Below are 20,999 nucleotides of genomic sequence, written 5' to 3'. Positions count from 1 at the left end.
AGGGCCTCTGAGCGAGAGTCGGGAAAGGAGGTAGGGATGGGGACAGGGGCTAGGAAGGGCAGTAAATGTGTGTTTGCTCAGAGGGGAGGGAGGGCTGGCCTGAGAGGCCTGAGGCCTGGGTTCCCATCCCAGCTTGGCTGGCTGTGTGAAGCCTGGGTTGGCCATTTCCCATCTCTGAGTCTCATTTTAGCCAGAAGGGATAAAATGAGGGAGCTGCACTTACAACCTCCAAGCCTTTGTCATTGGCTTTAGAATGAATTGCAAACACCAAAATCCCAAAACATAGTAAAACCAAGAAGGAGGAAGAAGAGTTGGAGGAGGAGGAGGAAGGAAGGCAAAACAAAACGAACTCTCTCCTGTCTCTACCAATAACATAGCCTCTGGATGGTCAGGAAAGCTAAAAGTGGCTCTCGCAGCTTTCTCACGCAGGTCCTCTCCCTTAGCCAAAGGGGTCCGCTTGAAGATCCCCGGTACCGAAATAAGGCCTTGGGAGCCGACCGCGGGGTCCAGAGTGGGGGACACCGCGCCACCGCAGGCTCGGGAATCAGCCGAGGTGCGGCGACTGGACCTGACAGATATGCGCGGAGCGCGATGTTTGTAGGCTCTTCGCAAGTCGCCAGACAAACGCAACCCACCGGATCCAGTAACGATTCTTTATGCAGAATAAGCGCCCGCGACCCTGAGATGTATACCTCGCTTCAGTTTACTCGGAGTGAGTTCGGACTCTCCCCTGAAGCCGGGAACTCCGTCCAAACCAGTGCCCCTTCCGACACCAGAAACACGTGGTGGGTGCGCAGGGCTTTCCGCACAGCCCTCGGGCTTCGTATCCAGCGGGCTGCACGCTCCTGAGCAAAAGGTGGGCGTCTGTGACTGGAGTCCGCTCCGGGGTCTGTAACCCGGTACAGATTCTCCACGCAGCACCTGTGTGGATCTGCCCAGGGAAATAGATTCCACTGCGACCCCAGTTCTCGGCCCTCGGGGGCCAGAGCGGGATCATCCGAGCCCTTTCTCCTCCATCCCACCCACCGTCCCCAAACGAAATTTTAGTTTAGTTTTGTCCGTTCTCAGTGGAATTTAAGTCCGATTTGGCGGCGCTTCCCTAGTAACTCGGTTTGGGGAAACTGTGAATAATTTATTTGGCGGGGGTAGGGGGTGAGGATTCCTCGTTCTGCTCAGCCTGTTGCGCGGTTGTTAAAGCCCCACTGTAGGCAAGGCGGGGAAGGGGCAGTCTAGAGACCCCTGCATCCCCACCCACTCCAATTTGACTTTTCCTGAAATTTTGAATTATTGTGTCTCTTTTCTTCTCTCTGATCGAGCAGTTAATAAGCGCTGGCGCAAGCGGGGCGGCGGGCTGGTTACCGACGTCACCGCCAGCCTGGCCGTGCACTTCGGTTGGCGCTCACCTCCACGCTCCCACGAGAGCTTTCTCTGTGACTGGCGTTCCCGCCTCATTTTCCAGATAACCTTGGAGACACTGCCAGGGGAGGGGGAGGGGAGAGGCCTTGGGGTCAGCGCCACCTAGAGATCTGGGCACCGCTGGGCAGGCGGGCTCCCTTCCAGGGTCTCCGGCTCCCTCCTCAGCGACATTCTTCCCACGTCGTCTTTGCTTTATTTCCAAATTTCAGCCTCCGCCCCAGCGAAAGCCTTCTGTTTGGGACTGACTGGGACGTTTAAAATACACGTAAATGCGAAGTCACCAAACAGGTTAAAAATAAAACAAACTATGAACCACTCTTAGACCAAGTACCCCCACCCCACGCCCCAAAAAGAACATTTAGCAAAAACTGGAGCGGCTTTGAAGGTGCGCTGGAGGCCCCGCTCTGCGCGGCTGGAGCTGGCGGAGCGCGGGCGCGGGAAATGGCCCGGGCAGGGGGCGCGGAGGCGCGGGGCTCGGCGGCGGGGACGCGGGAGTTCTCGGTCGGGTGTCCCAGCCTCGGACCCGGCGGGCCTGAGGGAGGAGCCCGCGCCCAGAGCCGGCGGACAGACCGCGGGACGGCACGCCGGACGCCCGGGGGAACGTGGAGAGCTGGCGGGAGGCCCCGCGGCCAACCCGGCTGCAACGAATTCGCCGCGCCCCGAACGAAGACAGCTCGGCCAGGTTCTTCAGACCTTCCCAGACCGCAGCACGGAAACTAGGGCGTTCCGCCGAGGTCTCCATCATCCGGTCCCGGGGGAAGCCGGAGGTAGGACGTGGCGGAGTGGGGACATGCATCTAGCGGGCGCCAACGAAGCGAGTGTGTGCACGGGCGCACACAACATAGCACCGAACACACACGCACAGCACAGTCACACTCATACTCCCATAACCCAGCAGCCGGAGCACACACTACACAGGCAAGCACACACTTGCGGCAAATACACAACCACATCACACATACACACCACACAGCACCCACCCACCACACAGGTACACATACACACACGTTACTCGCGCCCGACCCTCTGGACCCCCTCGATTCCGCGGAAGGTCTACACGGGTGGGGTTACAGTTTTCACTTTCTGACTCCCCAACTAGACCCGTTGGAGGTCCGGCCTGTTTTTCTTTCGTAACAAAAAGGTAGGTTTGGTCCCCGCATCCCAGTCTGGGCTGCGGAGATTGCCCCTTACCTCTGCTGGGCCGGGCCTGAGAGAATGAGGGAATATTGTCTTGGGGAGGAGAGCGGGACCACCACGTGGGCGCCGCAGACGCACCCGCACCTCCTGACCCCCAAAGTGAGAAAAATAATCACAATTACAAACCCCCCCCCCCGCCAAAACACAAAAATAAAACCCGTAGTCTTTCCCTCTGCGTACCACCGCGTTGGGCTCTGGGCTTCAGAGCGTCAGGCCTGGTGTGGGGGAAGGGGAGATTGGAGTGGGGGATGAGAGACAGCTCAGTCCCACCCCCACTCTTCCCCTTTCTTCCAAACCCTCCCCCACCCGGCTCAGCAAGGAGGGGCGGGGGCGCTAGGCCGAGAGGAGCGGCCCAGGCCCACTCCTTCTGTTTGAGGAGGGGGCGGCGGCTGGCGCACCTCCTCCCGCCCACATTTGCCCTCCGCCGCCAATCACCCTTATTAATTCGCGCTGGGAAAGGATCACACACTGGAAGTTCGTCAACGGATGCCTGGAAAAGTCTGGAGGACACGGATGTGGACAGTAAGGGAGAAGGGTTGGGACTTTCGGGGTGGGGTGGGTGCTGGGCGCTAGTCATGGCCACCTGAGCTGCGCTCTTGCCCATTTCCATCTTCTCAGACCAGTGTGCCCCTCCCCTCCCCTAACGACCCCTCTCCACTTGTGAGCTGACCCACACCTATCCAGGCTGGACCTTGGCTGAGGCACGGCTCCCAAACTCTGGGGGGAGACAAGTCCTCCCCAGCCCAAATTCTGGGTGGAACGTGCCTCAGAACTAGTAGGAGGGGCAAGCTCAGCCCCACTCCCAAGCACCAGCCAACCCAAAGGAACGCTGGCTGCCTCAGTTGCTGTCCACAGGAAAGGAGGGGCGCGGATAGTGGTTCTTTGGCTGTCTGAGGCACAGGAGGATCCAGATGGAGGCACTGTTCCTGGAAACACCTTAATGAACCTTCTAGAGCTTTCGGAGGACAAGGGGAGCAGCCGTGATCTGAGGCCCTGAGTCTTGGGTAACACAATAATAATGGTAATAATAGCTACAATTATTGTTTTCTGTGTTGCAGGCACTATGCTGAGCTCTTACTTGCGTTATTTCGTTTATCACACGAATTCTATGAAGTATCATATTATCCCCACTTTACAGATGAGGAAATTGAGGCACAGCAAGAGTGAGTAACTTGCTAAAAGCTAGAATTGGAACTCAGGCCAGTTTGTCCTCTTAACTCCATGGAGTTGTGTTACCTGGCGAAGTACCACTCTGCAAGGGCAAGAGGAAGTGCTGAGCAGGCAGAGAGGACCCCAGGAGAGGAATGCCCTCTATGGAAATGGTGGTAAGATGTGTGTAAGTAATAATATCAATAATGGCCGATATTTATTGTGGGCTTGTATACTATGCTTCACATGCATTTCCTCATTGAAATCTTCAAACAACCCTGCAAGGGAGTCCTATTACTATGCCCCAATTTACAGATGAAGAGACTGAGGCACAGAAAAAGTGTGTGTATCCTCTACACCCACTTGGTTGGAAGGTAAGAAAGTGAGGAAAGAGCTGAGACTGAGAGTCAGGAGTTCCACACTGTGGAGGGCTTGGAACGCCCACCAAGAGCTCAGAATGGGGCCCATGGGTGAGGGGCAGAGGGGTTGCTGAGAGGCTTCCTAGGAGCATCTTGGGTACGAAAGTGGTCTGGGAAGGGAAGAGTCAGGTGGCAGAGAGCCCAGTTAGGAGGCTTTTGCAAATAGGTCGTGTGTGAAGAGAGGAGGGAGGGCCCAGCGGGTTGGTGGCAGAGGCAATGGAAAGGAGGGGAAGCATGAGAAGAGTGGCTCAAAGACAACTCTGCAGGGCTTGGTGACTGTACTGGAAGAGGGTAGAGACAAGAATGACTCTGAAGTTCCTGGCCTGGGCAACTGGAGGAGCCCTGGGGAAGAAGCCATGTGTTTGGTTCAGAGATTCAGGCATTTGATGGGCAGATGGACCATGGCCCAAGATTTGAGGTTTGGATGCTCCAGCATGCAGTCAGCCACTCTGGTTTCCCTCTCGCTCCTGCACAGGTGTCTTTCTCCTACACCCTGCCAGGATGCACAGGTGACACTTGCATATATGCAGATGTATGCAAATGAGAGTAACCAGGTCTGGGCCCTGAGCCAAGAGCCAGGGGAGGGGGAGGGCCGCCCTAGCCCTGACTCACCCTCTGACTTGCCGCCTGGAATGCCACCTCCCCAGCTGGGCTTCCTCCAACTTGGGGAACTTGCTTTTGGAATCACCCTGAAGCTCAGCCTCAGAAAATCACCAACCCAAGGACCTGGAGGGGGCTGGGATTGGGGACTTTCTAAATCAGAGTACAGCTTTATTCTGGGGCCTCCTTGCAAAATGGTGGCAGGAGGGGAGAAGGCAGGAAGAATACCTGGGTGATAAGATATTTATAATTAGACAACACATATGGCATGCCCTAAAGCATTTTCACATCTACTGCTTCACTGGGGCCTCAAAGTAACTTGTGAAGTAGGTGCTTTATTAGCCCCATTTTACAGATGAAGACACTGAGGCCCATGTCATGAAGTGCCTTGCCAGGGAAAGCCTGGCTAAGTGTGTACAGAGCTGGATTTCCAATCCAGGCCGTCTGACTCAGTGCTCATTACACTACTCTACGGCTTGGTGCTGGGCTGAGAGAAGGGGATGTTGATTCCAGAGTCTGGGGCTCCATTTGGGGAACTGCTGATCCTCAGGCATCCAGACAGTTGTGGGAAAGATACCTTTCATCCTCTCCGTCCTCAAGAACTTCAGCAAGTAAGTGAGCTCTTGTCTCTAGACCCCCTGTCTGGCTGGACTGTGCATCTCACTTCCGGCTCCTTCAAAACTCTCTGCAATTCAGTACTCTCTCTCTCTTTTTTTTTTTAAAGATTTTATTTTTTTTCCTTTTTCTCCCCAAAGCCCCCCAGTACATAGTTGTATATTCTTAGTTGTGGGTCCTTCCAGCTGTGGCATGTGGGACGCCACCTCAGCGTGGCTCGATGAGCAGTGCCATGTCTGCACCCAGGATTCGAACCAATGAAACACTGGGCCGCCTGCAGCGGAGCACAAGAACTTAACCACTGGGCCACAGGGACGGCCCCTCTCTTTTTTTTTTTTTAAAGATTGGCACCTGAGCTAACGTCTGTTGCCAATCTTTTTTTTTTTTCTTCTCCCCAAAGCCCCCGGGTACATAGTTGTATATTCTAGTTGTGCTATCAGTACTCTCTTTTTAAGCACCTGCTAGTACAGTTCTGTGTGGGGCACTGTGAGAAATCAGCCTCGGTCCCACCCAATAGTGACTTTGGCAATTTCTGTGTATTAAAATTGTGAACAAAAACATATAAAGTACAGTGAATTAAGATACACACAGTTAAGGAATATTTATAAACTAGATACCTAGGTCAAGAAATAGGACTCTGCCAGTCCCCCAGGAACCCCGCTGAGTGACCCTCCTTGATCATAATCCTCTCCTCCACCTAAGCATCCCAGTTTTTGTGTTAATCACCTCCCTGCTTTTCCTTCCAGTTTCATCACCTGTATCTGCTTACTTTCACCTGTTTATCACCTTAACATGAATAGAATCATACTGTACACAGGATTCTTGCTTCTCTCACTTGACAGTTTGTGGATTCTAAGACATCCTCCCCTGACTTCCTTGTCCGGGACTGCAACCACCTGGACCACGTGCTCAGCTGCATTGCCCCTCTCAGATGCTCAGATGGGTTGGCTGCACGAGGGCAGGGATGGGGCCTTTATGCCTCGGTGAAGGCGGTGTCCAGCACAGGCCAGGCACACCATAAGTGCTCAGTATGCAGGCACTGAATGAATGAAAGAGAATGAGTGAAATGGTGACCTCTGCGTACATTTATGAGAAATCTCAGGACAGGACTGATACTGGAGGCCATAGGGTGACATTCCAGAGGTAGGCTCCTGCCAAAGGGCCCCTTCTCCCTCCCTCCCCTCCTGCTACTCCTCTGGAATGAAAGGCCTAAATGGTAGCATCTCCCTAGATCCTGGCCCTTTCTGTGGCGCAGCCAGGTACAATGGAAAGCACACCAGCTTGGGAGCCAGGCAGATCTGCATTCTAATCCTGCCTCCACACCTTACTGACTTGGGTGAATAAAACTTCGCTGTGCCTCAGTTTCCTCATCTGTGAAATGGGCATAATAACCCCAACCTCACAGGGGGTTAAGATTCAGTAAATTACTCCAAGTAACTGGTGCCTAGTAGATGTTTCACGTATGTTAGCTTCCCTCCCTCTTTCTGTTGGTTCCTTTGGCTCATCACAAGGATATGCCTACCCCCATCACTTAATCTACCTGGAGGGTACCAGAGCCCACTTGATTAAAAAGCTTTTGTTTCCAGAGGACCCAGTAGTGGCTGAAGGTGTCACTCCCAGGACAGAAAGCTCCTGCAGGGCAGAGACCCTGCCTTCCTCAGCTCCTCATCCTCACAGCATCTGGCACTGCACCCTGCATACCGAGGTGCTCAGGGCGGCTTTCATTCTCCAGCATCCCGAAGTCACTCTCAGCTCCTCCTTGGTACAGGGCCACTTGTGAGGGTCTGCCCCGCAGCAACACGTGGAATACCTTCTCACGGAGGACCTCAGCTGATCCTCACTTCCCGGTCAGGTGGGGCAAGTATTGCTGTCCCCATTTCACAGATGAAACCGATGCTCGGAGCAGCTCAGGGCCTTGCCCAACATTGCACAACCAGTTAAGTGGCAAAGCTGGCATTGGAACCCCAGCCTCTGGACTCGGAGATTCTCTGAGTTTTTCCCGAGCAGCACATCTGTCTTTGAATGGGTGAAGAGGAGAGAGGGACTGTCAACACTGGCTGTCGCACCGGCCTGGGGGGTCTCTGGCCATGTGTGGGGGTGAAGCCTGGATCTCTGTAGGGGGTAATACAGAGACAGGAGTCAGGACATGGAGACATGGAGAGAACTAAGGCAACCGGCCCCATGGGAAGTAGGCTGTGGGAATTGTCTGCAAAAGCGTGAAGGGCTTCAGACTAATTCTGTGCGACTTTTGAGGCCAGAATGCCGAGAACCAAATGGAAGTCAGAGGAATATAGATTTAGGTTCAACAGAAGGAAGACATTTTTAGTAGAGTTTTCCAAAGCAGCACATTCTCCACGCATCTCAGGCACCAACTCCTGCTGCCTCGTACAGAGGGATTTTTCACTCTTGTTTCCTCTGCTGGAATAAGCATTGGGGGGGCAGGTTCACCTCTCTTTGAGCTTCACTTCCTCACCGTGTGTGTGTGTGAGTGTGTGTGTGTGTGTGTGTGTGTGTGTACAATCTGTCCTCAATAAGTGTTTGGGAGTCCCGGTCACTGAGGCGCTCCAGCCGAGGCAAGGGATGTTCTAAGATGTGGTTGGGAGCCTGAGCTCTGGAGCGGATGCCAGTAAGTTTGAATCCCAGTTCTGCTGCTAGGCGAGGTGGCTTAGAATTTCTGAGCCTCATTTTTCTCATCTGTAAAATGGAGTTAATAGTCCTTACCACATAAAATTGTTGTGAGGACCAAATGACGCACCTTGTGTGACTAGCAGAGTGCCCAGCACACGGAAAGCTAATAATGCAGCTTTTTTGATGACATATGTGGTTGAGGGGCTGTGTCATGGGCTAGAGAAATGGGGTAGGTGCCCACTAATGTCCCAATTCTGACAGCACGTGAGTCTTTTCCGTGAGCATCAGGAAAGGAGCTGAGTAGAAACCAGGAAGCAGATAGACTCAACGGAGGAAAACTGGGTTCAAAATAGACAGGACTCCCATTCAGAGTCCCTAGGTTCTTGAGACTGTCCCGTGGACTTTTCCTACCTTGCTCTGCCTGTCCTCCTCTTAGGCAAGCCCCCCACACCTAAGGTTCGGACCTGGGCATCATTAACCCCAGAAAAGGTGCGAGAGTCCCCATCAGCGTGGCCTGCCCTGAAAGCCTCGCCTCAGCCAAGAACAGGGCCCAAACGTTCTGATTTGGCTGTCACCTGCCCTAACCACAAGCCCTTTGCTGGCCCAAGCCTTTAAACCAGCCAGATGACGTGGCACCTCCTGGAAGGTGGCGGTGGCTCCTGCATGCCAGACACCCCGGGCTAGGAAAGGCCCTCGGCCACCTCGGGAGCAGCCCTCAGCCTCTAGCACTGCTGCTCCTCAAAGTTTCATAGTCCGTTTTAGAGATGGAAGGCACCTCAGGGGTCCCCAGAGCCCCTGGGTCTCAAATTCTGGGCTCAAGAAGGTCTGGAGTGGGCCTGGAAATCTGCATATTAATAAGCTGGCCCCCTCTACTGCCATGAGACACTGATTTGGCCCAGCTCCCTTGCCCTCGGGGAGAAGCTGAGCCTGAGAGGGGACAAGACGGCCCAGGATGACATACTGGAACTGGACGAAAGCCCAGCTCTCTGGACCCTGGTACAGGGTGTTTTCCAGCACGGCTGCCTGTCAGGGCTCACTCCCCCGGAGAAGGGGAGGGCAGTTCACTTGGAGGTCTTCCTGAGTCTGGTCCCCAGGCCTCCTTCAGAGGTCGTGTCAGTTACACAAGAACCAGTCACCCTCCTGGAAACGGCCGCTCAAAACAGCGAGATGAGGAGTCTCGGGCCTGCCGGGGTCTCCTCAAGGCCAAGGCAGGGGAGCGAGTCGGTGTTTGGGGCTGGATCCATGGAGGGTCATGCAGGCACACATTCCAAAATAGCCATTACACTGGCGGAAAATTTTGGTCTGATTTGGAATTACCTCTCTATTCACCAGCACCAGCACCAGCATTGGCACCAGCACTGGGCACATGGGACCGAATGATGGCGTGTTGAATAAATGGATGATCCTTAATGTTGGTTGGACTCAGTCATCTCCAAGGCTACATGCCCCTCCCCTCAGTGGCAAGAGGTGTGGGGACTCAGCGAAGCCTGGAGAACGCCAAACAGTGGGCGCTCAGAACAGAGGATGGCCAGGGAGGTGCAGCCGAGAGGAGGGAGGGGGTGAAGAAGGCAGCCGTGAATCAGACACCTCCCCATTCCCACCCAAGGGGCCAACTCCCATCAGGTCTCAGCCCCAGAGGTTCCATGAACAGAATGGGTCTCCGTGATGGTGCGCGTAAAGTGGAGATGTTGCTTTTGTGAGCATGTGACGAGTGTGTAACTGAAACTCTGTATGTGTGACTCTTTGTGGCTTGGGTGTGGCTCTGTGCGTGGTGTGGGAGCTGTGTGGTTGTGGGCTGCATGTGACTGTCCGTGTGGCTGTGTGTTTGTGTCACTGTGTGCGTAGAAATGGGAGTTGCCTGTGCGATGTCGTGCGTGGCTCACGGAGGCTGGTTTTGAGAGTGGCTGGGTGTGGAGAGTGCACTGGTTTTGAGAGAGCATGTGGCCATCTGTGTGGCTGTGTGTGGCTCTGCGTGATCTGTGTGCACCTCTGGGTGGAAACAGCTGTCATGGATGCGTGTGACTCTGTGGGACTCTGCGATGTTGTCTCTGAGTGTGCCGGCGGGTCTGACTGTTATTGTGGGCATCTATGCAACTTCCTGGTGGGTTACTGGCATTGCATGTTGTGTGTGTAGCTAGGTGTTATGCCCTCAGCAGTGTGTGTCACTGTGTGTCCCTCAGGGACTTGGTTGTGTCACCTTGTGTGACTGTGACTGTGTGTGAGACAGCATGCCCCTCAAACAACCTTCTTTGGGTTCTTTGATGTGGCTGAGTTTCTAGGGGCCGCAGGACGCCTGCCTCACTCTTGAGGACTTCAAAAGATGGCGGCCCTTTCTGCCCAGCGAGGGAAAAACCCATTTCCCCTCACCCTGCCCCTCTCCTCCCGCCTGGAGGAGAAGCCTGTTTGTTTTCCTATTTTTACTGCCTTGGATGAGTTCATGGCCGCAACTGACTCACCACTCTTTCCGAGAGACTTGGGGAAGGAAATCGGGGTTGCTTGCTTGGGGCCTCTGCCCACTAGCCCAGGATTCCAGAGCAGGGCCAAGGAAGACATCTAGGTCCACTGAGGGCTGTGTGAGCACCTCGAGCCATTCACCCTCCCCGAGCCTGGAAGGTCAGCGAGTCTTTAGAGGTGACCGTCCAGGCCCCATCTCCTACCCCAAATGAGAGGCTCTCTCCTCATCTAAGATGCCTCCAGTCACAAGGTCAATTGAAAGGTAAGCTGGGGCTTTGGACGTGCATCTGACATCTCACCCAGATCCACAGCTCCGGGTTCACCCCTGGTCCAGCGCAAGCAGTAGCAAGGATGCCCCGCCTCAGCAGCACTGTTTGGGCGCCCCCTATGGGCAGAGGCTGCCCAGGCTGAAGGAGGCGGAGCCAGAGGAAGGAGGCTGCACAGCTGGATGGGGAGACTCGCTCGCTGTCCCCTGGAGCCCTCCAGTCTCAGGGGGAGTCAGGACCCTCCAATACACAGGCACTGAGACAAAGACCAGGAGAATTCAAACTGTGGCTCCCTGGGCCGGGAGAAGAGTCATGTTCCAAGTCAGAGGAAGAATCAGAGGCTTCTGGCAGGGACTGCGGGGACTTGGGACAGGCTGGGAGGGAGAGTGTGTCCTGGAGGGTGAACAGCTGGCAGGACCTAGGGATGGAACGAGTCCAGGAGGCGAGACGAGGTGGGAAGGCCAAGGTGGCATAATCCTCGTGTGAGGTGACCAGGGAGGGCTTGAGCTGGACTCTGTTCTCGTGGCAGAGGAACTCCCCTCTGCATAGGAAGTCCCCTCTGGTGTCTACCTGGTATCCCTCCAGCTACAGCCAGCATACAGCACCCCCATGTCTGGTTGTCCAGGAGGGAGTTCTGAGGCTGGGGACCATCCCCTTCCCCTGCCCTGGCCTGGGGGCCAACGCCCCAACCACACGCCCAGCCAGCTTGCCCAGCCTGCAGCCCCCTGAGTCCACCCTGCAGATGCCTCTGCCAGGCTTTTAGCAGCCAGTGGCTGAGGCCGTGAAGACTTCCCTCCCCTCCTGCCCTCCTGGCCCCCTGCCTTGGGGGCTCCTTGCAGCTCCTGGGACTGTCTACCGCGCGAGAGCCCTCCCTGGGCCAAAACTCCTCCACTTCAAATTTCTGGGTGTTTGAGCCATGCCCCTGGAGGAATTGGGAAGAGCCTCAAGCTAAGGAGTCAAGAGGCCAGGCTTTGCTTTGGGGAGCTCACAGAGAAATCATTTAGCCTCAGTTTCTCCATCTGCAAAGTGGGGCTAATGGTGCCTGCCCTGCTGGGTTCCCAGGGTGGGTGGGGGAGGCTCCAGTGAGCTCATGGGTGTGAAGGCCCTGGTGAGCTGTAAATAGCCCAGTGCTAGTGGGAGGGAGGGAGGGAGCTGTTATTCCAGCTGGGCCTGGCTGCCCGCGGGGAGGGCTTGGCCACTGAGGGGCTGGGGAATTGTGAGGGTCTCTGTGCCAAGTCGAGACTGGCACCCCAATGAGAGCTGGGGGCAGGTAAGGCTCTGCAGAGGCCACACCAGGGACAAGTGCTGGGGTGACAGCCACAGGTCTGTGATATGAGGGCTTTGGGCAAGTCACTTGGACAAATGACTCTGAAGAATCTGCTTTTGGGAAGATGGTTGAGAAACCAGAGGTCACAGATGACGCCACTCAGCCTCTCTGACATCCCTGTCTCTGCAGGGAGGGGGCAGAGACACCAGCTTCTCTGTCCCTCTGTCCCTAAGCCCTGGGGACAGGAGGCTGAGCACTAGCTGGTCTGGACTCAGGGGATTAACTGTGGCACTTTCTGGTAAGGAAAATTCTGAAGCCGCAACCAGTTCCCCAGGGGGGTTTTGCTGTATCTTTCTCTAGCCTGTCACAAAGATGGTTCCAGACCCTTCCCTGTCCTCTTCAAATGGGCCATCCAGCTCCTTCCCCCATGTACCCCTCGTCCCCTCCAGTCGGTCTGCCCACCGTCTCTCTCTACATACTCCACCTTGGGCCTCCCCCCCCCCACCCCGGCCCCTGAGCCTGTGAACAGGCTGCTCCCCCTCTGGAATGCCCCTCCCCCCAGGAAACAGCCCCTCAGCCTCACATCAAGTTCTGCCCCTGCCAATTTCTGGCCAAGTGACCCTGGTCAAGTCACTAAATCTCTTTGAACCTCAGTCTTCCCATCTGTAAAATGGGCCTAATACTACCTCCCAGGGTGGTGAGAAAGAAGAGAGAACGCATAAAGCACCGAGCTTGGTTCCCGCCCCAGGTGGGAGACTCAGCACCTCCACCCTTTCCAGAATCCCCCCAGGGCCTCGGTTTGCCTTATACTCACTTCCTTTATTTATTGCTTCGTGACGAATCAAAAGACAGATATTGACAGAGCACTTGCTGTATATTTAGCTCTGTAGCAAGCTCCGGAGAGGTCCAGGAAGGGTTGCTAACCTAGAAGGTTGCCAGCCTGGGTGGACAGGTGTCATCCACAGACACGGACATCCAGCCACTCCGACCCCGCAGCTCTCATCCAGCCTAAGTGAATAGCAGGGTTTTGGAGGAGAGAGAACGATCAGGGCAGGAGTGGTTCAGGCAGTCTTCTTGGAGGAAGGGGCCTTGAAGGACAAGTAGGATGGGCAGAAGGGACAAGAAAGGCAGTGTGGACAGAGGGCACAGCAGAGGAGTGACCATGGTGTGCTCACTGGGGGCACCAAAGTAGAGACAGATTGTGTGTGGGAAATCTTGGGAGTGAAGACTGGGTTGAGAAGGTCAGGCCAGATGCTAGAGACCCTTGAGAGCCAAAGACAGGAATGTAGATCAGACACGATAGGAAACAGGGAGCCAGAGCAGGTTCTTGAGCAGGGGAGTGAAGGTTGAAAGGGAACGGATGGGCCTCCTATTTATTTAGCATTGACTGTATTCCAGATTCTAGCTAGGTGCTTATTAGGTTTTCCCACTTAATCCCCAAGCATCCCGGTGAGACATGCATTGTTATCTCCATTTGATAGATGGGGAAACTGAGACTTGGAGAAGTTAAGTAAATTCTCCAAGATCACAGAATTGAGGAGAAAGTGAGAAAACCGAAGTCTGCCTAACTCCAGAGTCCATGCACCTGCCAGCACAACCCATTGTCCCCCAAAGACAACGGGGGTCAGAGTTAGGCAGGATCCTCTTTCCCTCCCCACCCCCACCCACCCCTTGGTGGAGTTTGCTTTAGGGGCTGGGAGCGTTTGGGGCCAGTGGAGGTGAAGCTGCCTCGGCAGGTTGATTTTCCAGCTGCTCATGGGATGGAGGGAACAGGGACCAGACGGGACACTCGTCACCGGTCAGCATAGGGAGAAGTCTGGAGGGCCAGGGTAAGTGAGAGGGAGCAGCCAGCGGTGACGCTGGGCTTTTGAGCCTCCCTGCCCAGGAGCAGGAGGCTGTTGACAGAACCTGAAGTCGCAGGAAGGATGTGGACTGGCTTTGGAACAGGCTGAGCCTGGCGCAGTGGCCAAGTAGAAAAAGCCCCGGCTCTGAGCTCAGCGGAGAGGCCTGACCTCCAGGACTTTCCAGGCACTCTTTCCTGTCCCTTTGAGACTGGGGACGCCCAGAGAATGGGGCCTGTGGTACCTCCTTCCTTGGCCTCCGCGCTGGCCCTCAGAGTGGGGCCTGGGCGGGGAGCATCCTAGGAAGGCAGCCTCCCCCTCCCTCCTCTCCCTCCCCCTCCTCCATCAGCCCTTGGCATGCCCTTTGAGGCCCGGGAACCCAAGGACCAGCTCCTTCCTCTACATCCCTACCAGGGCTGCTCCCCTGTCCTTGCTTGTCCCAGCCCCACCAGCCCTTGGGTTACCTGCGCATGTCTCTTCCCCTCCCCAGGTCATCCGTTTATTCAACAGATATTTCTTGAGCACCAGGCCTTGTGCTGGGCCCTAAGGATACAGCCATGTCCTCAGAGAGCTTGCATTCTAATAGGGGAGGCCGATAATAACCAAGTAATTAAAGAGAAACTCGTTTCAGGAGGTTAGTGCTGCAAGGAAGAATAAAGCAGAGCTGTGAAGACGTTGGGTGGGCGGGTGGGTGGGCAGGGATGCCAGGAGACCTAGGGTCACTCTTTTAGATTGAGTCATCTAGGACAGCCTCTTGGAAGAGGTCTCTTGAGCTCTGAATGACCAAAATAATGGAAAGTGTAGGGAAGAGCATTCTAGTTAGATGGAATGGCCCGTGCAAAGGCCCTGAGGCAGAGGCAGGCCTGGTGTGTGTGTGAGAAACAGCAAGAGAAGGAGAAGATGAGGCTAGAGAGGTGGGCAGGGTCCAGATGGTGTAGGGCCTTGTAGAGTTTCCATGTTGTTTTGAGTGAGATGAGAGGCTTCGGAGGGTTTGGAACAGAGGAAGGACACGCTCTGATTTATATTCATAAAGGTCCCTTCGGCTGAGGGAGTGAGTACTGAGATCAGCCAGGGTCCTTTCTCATCCTTCTCTTCTAGGATCTTGATGCCCCCTGGTCCCCAGACTCCTCTGCACATCTGGACACAGGCTCCAGGGAACATTCCAGAAGACCTGCCTTCATTTACTGTCTCACGTTGAGAAGGATTCTGGGGAGACTTTGGGAGACCCCCAAGGAAATGACTATTGTGGAAGAACTGCCTTGTTTTCCCTTTGGGGGGCCCTTTGTCCCCAGCCTGGTGTAGGGGTGTCTCTGTGTCAGGGGCTCTGTGAGGAGGGTAGCCCCTGACCAGGGTCACATCGACACCTAGACAGACATCTCAGGTCTGGAGAAATTAAGGGAAGAAGGAAGGGATTGAGGTGGTGGAGCAAGTGGACCAGCAGGTGACCTTTGCCCTCTGCCCTCCCCTCAAACCCTGCAGGAGCCCCTGGCTGCTCCAGCAAGGGGCGGGGGTGGGGGGACTCCATCTGGGTGGGGCCGGTGGAATCTGGCGGACCTCCTGGGGGCTGCCCTGGGGATGGACGCCCAGCAGCGTTGGGAACAGACTGAGTCAGATCCGGAGAGCGGCACAGGGCGGCCCAGCTGAGATCACGGCCTGGTGGCTGGAGGTGGCCTCCCAGCTCGAGTCCTCCACCCCCAGCTGGTGTCCATCCAGAGAGCCCTCCGACACGCACCAGGCGCCTTCCCGGCGTCAGTGTAGCACTCCTGGGACGCAAGATGCTCAGAGCCAAGACCAGGCCGTGACTGGGCTCCAATCTCCACCCTTCCCGTGTGCCCAAATTGACGGAGGCGTGACCCTGCCCTCACGGAGCCCCCAGTCTGAGAGAAGATGAGAAGATGGAGACGCACTTAAAGAACACAAAGATGAAGGGGTCTGCCCAGTGGCATAGCAGTAAAGTTCACGTACTCTGCTTTGGCGGCCCAGGGTTCGTGGGTTCGGATCCCGGGCATGGACCTAGCACTGCTGGTCAAGCCACACTGTAGAGGCATCCCACATGAAACAGAGGAAGACTGGCACAGATGTTAGCTCAGGGCCATTCTTCCTCACCAAAAAAACCCTCAAACCCCCCACAAAGATGAAGGTCAAAAGGAAACCCCCCAGTGGACCAGGTCAGGGAGAGACGCACTGTGCCCAAGAGCCTAGGGCAGGCACTGTCCTGACACGAAGCGGCCATGGGTGCCCGTGTGGGTCAGCTCGCTCGTGGCTCCTTCGTCCAGAAGCCCGGCCTCTGACCCCCTTGTACCCACAGTGCACTGAGGCTGGGAGTTGTGCAAGGGTCAGCAGGCAGGGTGGCGGGCTGGCTGGGGAGGGGAGATTCCTGTCTCCTGCCCCAGCTCCCTGAGGCCTTCCCTCCCGCAGCCTTGGCCTCGGTGCGCAGCAAGCTGTTGGAGCTTGTTTGGCCTAAGGGTTCGCACCCTGCCTCCTCCCCCTCGCCTTCCTGCTCAAGAACAGCAGCCAGAGGCCTGAGACGGAGGAAAGCCAGGGGCTGGTGGTGGGCCGGGGCACTGCTGAGTCCCTAAGTCCAAGGGGAGTACGAAAGGCCCCCCCGCCCCCCCCGACAGAACCTTGTGCTGGGAGGCGCCCTGCCTGAGGGGGGCATCAGTGAGCCTCCAGCAGGAAAGACAGGGCTGAGCCTGGGGCTCAGAAACACTTGATTTCAGGCCATGAAAATCAGAGAGCTCCTGAGAGAGATGTGGCTGAGTGGTTTTCTAACAGTCCCAGCCATCTCCAGGTGCCACGGGCTGCCTTGAGAGGGAGGGAGCTGCCCAATGCAGAGACATTCAAGTAGAGGCCACAGAAGTTAATCATCTTCTCACTGACTATTCATTGAGTCCCTTCTGGAGGTGGCCCAGTCCAGGCAGTGAGTGGGGAGGCAGTGTTGAACCACGTGATAGTTTAAAGTCCCTTCCAGTGCTGAGATCCAAGACAGCATCAATCAGGGCAGGGTTCTCAGAGGAGGTGGCAGGGACAAAAAGAAAGGGTTTCTACAAGGGGCCAGGGATTGGAGCTTACCAAGCCTGGGGCAAGCTGCCTAGACACCAGCCCCCACCCCAGGGGGTGTAGGGGCTTAGGTCCTGGGGGTGCAGGGCGGGGAAGGGGAGCCAGACAGCTTCTTAGAAAGTGGCAGGCAGGTGAGCAGAGCTCCCCAGTGATAATTAAGGAACAAAGGTGCCGAGGAGCAGGGAGCCTGCGCAGCCCTCTGGGGCAGGCGGGCTAATGGGAGCCTGGAGGAGAGGTAATAACAAGCGGAGAACTGAGCAGACAGCCCGGCGTCACTACGCCCACAAGCCGCCCCCTCGCCCTCCTGCGCCAGAACAATAACTGAGCACCCAGCTGGGGGTGAAAATATATGGATAACACACAGGCGAGCTGGAACCCAGGCGCGCTGCACCCAGGTTGCTGCAGGGGAGAGGGGACCGGGGTGGGGAACAGATGAGCCTGCTGGTGGCAGGAGGGGGTCAGGGTGAGGGCAGGGATGGGGGCAGAGAATTTAGGCAGGTGGATGTTCACCTGGGCTCCCAATGGTGTAAGGGTGCCTGGGAGGGATGCTTGAAGGAATCACTGTCCCCTGCAAGCGTGTTCTGGTGACACCTCTCCAGATGCTGGAGGTGGCCCTTGAGGTCAGAGCGCCCAGCTCAGAGTCAGAAAACCTGGGGTCTGGTTCTGCTTTGGATAGTACTGGGACGCTGGGCAAGGCTCTCGGCTCCTGGGCTTCCTTACCTGCTGAAATGGAAACAATAATACATACCATGCAGGGTGGTAGGATGGCTCAGTGGGCTGGTGTGCAGGAAAGCGCCTGGCTCCTAGCAAACCTCAAGACAGATCTCCCCAGACTGGATGGAAATCTGACTCTCACCTGGAGCCACACAAGTCAGTCCTCTACCCGAGGCTGCATGAGCAAATTTCACTCTCAAAGATTCACACAGCGGCCTCCCTAGTCATTCCCCCTACACACGCGTACCCACATACACACACGTGACAGCAGAACCCCTGAACTCCTCACAGACTCTCCCAGGGGCATGCTCGTCTTTACTGTTTGTTCCCCAGCTACACCCCCAAACAGAGGCCCACAAAGCCACCCCAATCCCAGCACCAATACAGTGTGCATTCCCGCTAACCGGACAGAGCCCCATCAATGAATAAAGAGTGCTGAACTACATGTGGACTTTTGTGTACCCAAGTGTGCGTACACCGCCGTATACACTCATGCATGTGCCTGCAACTTTGGAAATGAGGCCAAGAGAGCGTCCAAGTCAGCCTCTTCTTCAAGACCATTCTGTGCTCTCTCAACTGATGGTTGTCTAGTCATTGGAGATTTCTGCTTGCACATGCGTTATACGTGTGTTCACATGCGCACACCCATTGATGCATTTGGTTAGTACAGTAGCTGGTCTCCTCTCCTCCACCTCCCTCCTTGTTCCAATCCAGCCCAGCATAATGCTGTCTGATTTGTCTTCCCGAGACTCAGCCTTCCCCGTGTTTCTCTGCTGTTCTGACACCCTACATGGCTCCCCATTGCCCTCTAAGCTAAAACCCAAGTGCTTCACCCTGCCATTCCTCCCTCCAGTTCTTTAGTGGCTTCCCCAACTTCACAGGACCCCAGTAACCTTAGAAGACATCAGTACTATCCCCCAATCCAGTCCGTGAGTCCCCTTCACAAGTGGTTGTCCAGCCTCCCTTTGAGGTTCCAGTGATGAGAACTCACTGCCTTCTAAGCTGGCCCATTTCATTTCATCACAGATGAGCTGTAGTCATTGCAGCTTAATCTAGCAAACACAACCCCGCCTGGTTCAACTCCTGCTGCCTTCTGGGGTTTTCCTGTGATCCCTTGCTCGGTGGTCCCGCCTTTAGCATTCCCTGCCATCATGCCACCTGTTGTTTCATGTCTTCTCTGCTTTGCCACGAGACTCTGAGCCTCTTGGGGATGGAGTGCTTGAAACAAACATCTGCCACGATGTTTAGGGACCACTGGCCTGAGACTCAGCTGCTCCAAATTCCCCAGTTCTGCTCTCATCTCCCTCCAAGGGAGCAGGCACGGCTGAAGGAGGGATCTGAGGTCCCTTCTCGACTCTCCTGGAGCCCCTAACTATCACAGCACCAGTTGGGTTTGAGATGTAATTGCAGGCACACTCCCTGGTCCCTCCCTGCATTATTTTTCTCCACAGCGCACATCCCCTTCTCAGGCTATGTCACTTGCTTTCTGTCTCCCTCTTCCAGAATGTGAGCTCCTTGAGGGCAGGGATTTGGGGCTGTTCTGTCCATTGCTGTCTCCACAGTGCCTAGACTAGCACCTGGCACCCAGGGGTCATCATCTGTGGAACGAATGGAGGTAACTGATTTCTTCTCCATCACCCCTACTGGACAGTGAGCTCCAGGAGGGTGGAGTCCATGCCTGGACCTGTCTGCCCAGTGCCCAGTGTGGTGTGGGACGCATAAGAGGAGCTCAAGTCCATGTCTGTTGGCTGAATGGACAGGGACTGTCAGCAGAGCTTCTGTCCATCCATGGCACACCTGGAGCCCCCTGCGGGCCCAGCCACAGGCAGGATGGGCGAGAGGGCAGAGGCAGAGAGGAGGAGACCCAGCTCCCTCCCTGGCAGGTCTGCACACACACCCAGCTCCCGACAGCTCTCTGGTTGACCAAGCTGCAGGCTTGGGGTGCGAGCAGGACATGGGGGTAGGAGTCAGGGTAGGCTTCTTGGATGTTCCAGGAGAAGCAGAAGGAGGGGTGGCCGTGGCTCAGGGGGCCTGGAGATAGGGGGGAACTGCTCCACTCTGTGCCCTTCTCACAGACCGCAGAGTCAGCCCCCTTCTGACACTTTCTAATAGGGCGGCTTTGGGCCTCACTTAGCCTCTCTGACCTCAGTTTTTCCAGCTGCAAAATGGAGCAGATAATAGTACTTTCTTGTGAGCAGAGCCACTAGCACAGAGCAAGCACTCAAATGTTATCTGTCATTATGGGGATGTCGATGGCAATGATGATGATGAAAAAAATAAACAGGGTGAGACAAGAGACCGGCCTGTCACTTCCTAGTCCTGGGGGTTGTCTCAGTCTCCTGGCCTTTGGGTTAAAGGAAGCAGGATCCCAGGGGGCTGGGCCTTAGGGGAACTGAAGGCTGGATAGGGACCCAGGGACCCAGAAAGGAGATGGCCGGGCCAGTGGGAGGTAAGGCCCAGGGAGCCCAGGCTCTCCAGTCCATAGGAGAAAGGGGAAACTGAGGCCGAACTGAGCCACTTCCAGTTCCTTTGCTGCTCTGCCTTTTGGACGATGCCAGCGGTAGTGGGGGCACGCGCAGAGGACGGCAGCATCAGGAAGTTCTCCTGTAAGGCCTGCTACCATGCCGGGGACTTGAGATGTGCCCTCACTGCTGTGGGCTCCACCAGCTCTGGGCAGAGAACGTCCTTGTCCTGGAGGTCCCCGGGATAGTGAGAGAACCCTCCGGACAAGGAGTTAGGAGACCCAAACTCCAGCCCGGGCTCTGCCTCTCACTCATGCCTTCTCTGAGCTCAGTTTCCTCCTCTGTCAAGTGGGAGGATTGGACTAGATGGTCTCTAATGCCAACCCGATGGACAGGCTGTTTGGTTCTCTAGGGAAAGTGAGGGGCAGCACATCAGCACAGTGCCTGACATGTGGTGGGGGCTCAGTGAATACTGGGGTTCCAATGTGCGTGAAGCAGTCCTCTGAGGAGATAGAGGGCAGGGCTCCCCTCATACTGCACCTGCCCACTCCTGCTAATAAGAGAATCCTCCTCCAGGGAGCCACAGACGATGATGAAGGTATCAGCCGGCCTCCTCTGCTGGTCCCTGCCTCTTCCCGGCCATCTCGACCTACTCCCCACTCTGGCTGCCCCCCAGCATCCTGGCTCCTCCAGGGTGGCTGGAAGGGAGGGCAATGGAGTTGCTGCCGACTGCCTCACAGACGGGCCTTGGCTCTCCGGGGCCTATGCAGGTGTTTAGACCTGAGGGAAGACTAGGGTCTCACCTAGTTTTCCCCAGAATTTTTAGTTTCTTTAGGGCGCAAGTTCTACAGACTTCAGAGGCATCAAAGCCTCCATGGTCCCAGCACTGAGGGTCAGAATGAGCCCTGCTC

General features: G+C 55.8%; 1 long non-coding RNA gene across 1 annotated transcript; it reads left to right on the top strand.

The window, feature by feature from the left end:
• Window positions 1-1,916: 1,916 nt before the first annotated feature.
• On the top strand, window positions 1,917-18,071 carry LOC138916151 (uncharacterized). The gene is made up of 2 exons (XR_011422954.1): window positions 1,917-5,392; window positions 14,951-18,071. It is a non-coding gene; the product is annotated as an uncharacterized lncRNA (long non-coding RNA).
• Window positions 18,072-20,999: the final 2,928 nt, after the last annotated feature.

This window comes from Equus caballus, chromosome 11 (genome assembly GCF_041296265.1).
Source record: "Equus caballus isolate H_3958 breed thoroughbred chromosome 11, TB-T2T, whole genome shotgun sequence".
NCBI classification, from domain to species: Eukaryota; Metazoa; Chordata; class Mammalia; order Perissodactyla; family Equidae; genus Equus; species Equus caballus.
This window is presented reverse-complemented; position numbering and strand designations above follow the sequence as displayed.